The following is a 2,502-nucleotide window of genomic DNA, read 5'->3' as shown; positions in this document are numbered from 1 at the left end:
GGGCGGCTGGCGCTTACCTGCACCGCCGTGCTCTGATCACCACACCCCAGAAGCAGATGCCTCTGTGACCCTCACTCTATGGATAAGGAGACCCAGGACCAGAGAGATGAAGGAACCTGCCCAGTCCCAGCGCTAGGCAGTGAGGCCAGGACTTGTCCCAGGCTCCAGGCTCCACACTCAGCTTCGCCTGGAAGAACAGTGAGGCAGCCCAGCCCACGTGAGGACTGGACTGCGGGCCCACCGCACCCGAGGGTGCTCTTCTGTTCATTCGACCCGTGAACCGAGATTGGCATCTTGGATGCCTCCGGTTTGGAAACGGAGCGCCCTCCCTGCTCTGGAGTCCCCTGCTCCCATATCCGCAAACCCCCCACGCAGGACTCAGCTAGTCCCCATCCTGCCCGGCCAGAGAGCTCTCCCTCCCTGAGTGCAGGTGCGTGCTTTCGCGTGCCCTGCCTGGGGCGTCCACATCACCCAGCCGTGTCTACCCACACAGGCTGAGCACACCATGTCCCTTCAGGTAGTCCCTGCCACCAGCTGCCCCCATGTCTCTCCCCATGCCTGCTCAGTCCAGGGAGTCCTAGGCAGTCTGGGGCCATGGGAGTGCCGAGTCTAGCGCTGAGCTCAGCCGGAAGTGCAGAGTGTGTGCAGAGTGAAAGGGCCTCGGGTGTCAGGTGCTGGCCAGAGGGAGCCCATGCTGTGGACACCTGGGGGAGGAGGCCTAGTGGCTGGGGCAGTCAGGCAGGCTACTTGGAGGAGGGGTCAGGAGGAGGAGCAGAGAGAGCCTTTGTATAGAGATACTGAATAGATAAGGATTGAGGGGCACATGGAGGAACTGGGGGATAGAACAGAGAGCTGTCACGGGGTAGCCACAGGCAGGGAAGGCCCCCATCTTTCCACAGTGCCACACCCAGGACAGCCAGGCCAAAGACAGCAGCCAGCAGCACACCAAGGCCCTGACTGAAAGCACCACCACCTGCCTCCCCTCCTGGCCCCACTGCCACCTGCCTTGTGCCTCCAGGGGTTTGCACAAACCACTGCACCGCCTGGTCTCTCGACAGCCACACCCCCAGCCCCACCAGGCTGAGCGACTTTCTGCAGGAGGCTTGGCCCTTTTCTTTGGGTGTGGAGGGGGTTGGTCTCTGGGCTTTGGGAAACAATACCCAGTGTAGGAAAATGGGAAGGATGTTCATTTCTGAGGCTTGAGAGGCAGTCAGAGGCAGGGAATGGAGGAGACAGCCTCCCACCTCTCAGGAGTCAAGGTAGAGCATGCCCCACCTGGGCATACAGGTCCTCACCCCAGCCATGAAGCCTCCACCTTGAGCATAGTCTATGCCCCAGAGCCGGCCCCTCAGCTCAGGACTCGCTGGAACTCCAGGCCCTGGGAGCACTGCAGCCCTAACCAAGCCCAGCCCAGGGCCCACCTCAGGCTTAAACGGCCAGGGGCTGGGGAAGGAGCTGTTTCCCAGGACACCCAAGGGGCCTGTGCCCTCTTTTGCTAACCTGCTCCAGCAGGGGCAGCTGGGTGCTACCAGGAACCCAAGATGTTGCCCTCTTTCAGCACCATTCCAAGGGTGCTTGGCCTCTGCCTCTCGCCCTCCACCATCCCCCACCTCGGGCCACAGGTAGAGAACAGGGACACAGGCCAGGTGGTCCCAGCACACGGCCTAGACCTTCCCCGGGGGCTAGCAAAAGAGGACGCAGGCCCCTAAGCCCCTCCTGGCCACACAGGGACAAAGAGTCTACCTCGCCCACACTCCTGGCTGGATCTGGGCAAGCCCCCAGCTGGGGACCCTGGCTCCCCAGGCATGAGAGGCACGAGCTGGAACTGCTGGGAGGACAACCAGCAGGGCTGAGCTTGGAGCCATGGGCCAGGCTGGGCGCCCTCTGGCTGCCCAAGCCAGGAGGAGAGAACGGAGGGAGGGCTGGGCTGGCAGGCAGGGGCTTGCCCAGATGGTACGGCCCTACCTGGGGTCTCCTGTACACCCCCTACCAGGCAGGGCTGCTCCCACTCTCCCAGGTGCCCTCTCACCCACCCAGACCCTGACGGATGCTGAGAACAAAGAGGTGGTACGGGCAGGGGCAGGGCTGGCCCGGGGCTGGCCCCCAGAACCCAGGGCACTGCCACTGGCCCAGCCCCACCTCCCTTCTTCAAAGTGGGTCCCGCGGAGGGATACGCCTTGGGGATGCCTGGGCCAGCAGGCAAAGAGGGTGTGCATACCAGGGGCAGGAGGCTCCCTCCTCACCCTCCTCTCAGCTAGTTCCCACCTCCCACCAGCTGCTGGGAATGAAAAGTGGGGCAGGAGGAGGTGAGAAGCCGGCTGAAGGCAGACAAAGGGGAGGCCCCTGAAGGGCTCCTGGGTCCTCCTCGTCCCCACCCCTCCCTCCAGTCTCTCAGCCCCCTCTCCCTATCAACGGGCAGGGTCTGGAAAGGGACAGCGGCGTTTGTGGGAAGAGAGCTGCTGCCCCGGCTGGGGCCCGCCCCCAAACCCCGCCCCCCCCGCC

General features: G+C 63.9%; 1 protein-coding gene across 2 annotated transcripts in view; it reads right to left on the bottom strand.

The window, feature by feature from the left end:
* LINGO1 (leucine rich repeat and Ig domain containing 1) overlaps positions 1-2,502 on the bottom strand; it is a 68,120-nt gene that overhangs the window by 15,678 nt on the left and 49,940 nt on the right. The window lies entirely within an intron of this gene.

Source organism: Tupaia chinensis, unplaced genomic scaffold, assembly GCF_000334495.1.
Source record: "Tupaia chinensis unplaced genomic scaffold, TupChi_1.0 Scaffold000078_1, whole genome shotgun sequence".
Taxonomy (NCBI): Eukaryota; Metazoa; Chordata; class Mammalia; order Scandentia; family Tupaiidae; genus Tupaia; species Tupaia belangeri.
The sequence above is the reverse complement of the archived record's forward strand: the minus strand, read 5'-3'. Positions and strand labels throughout refer to the sequence as shown.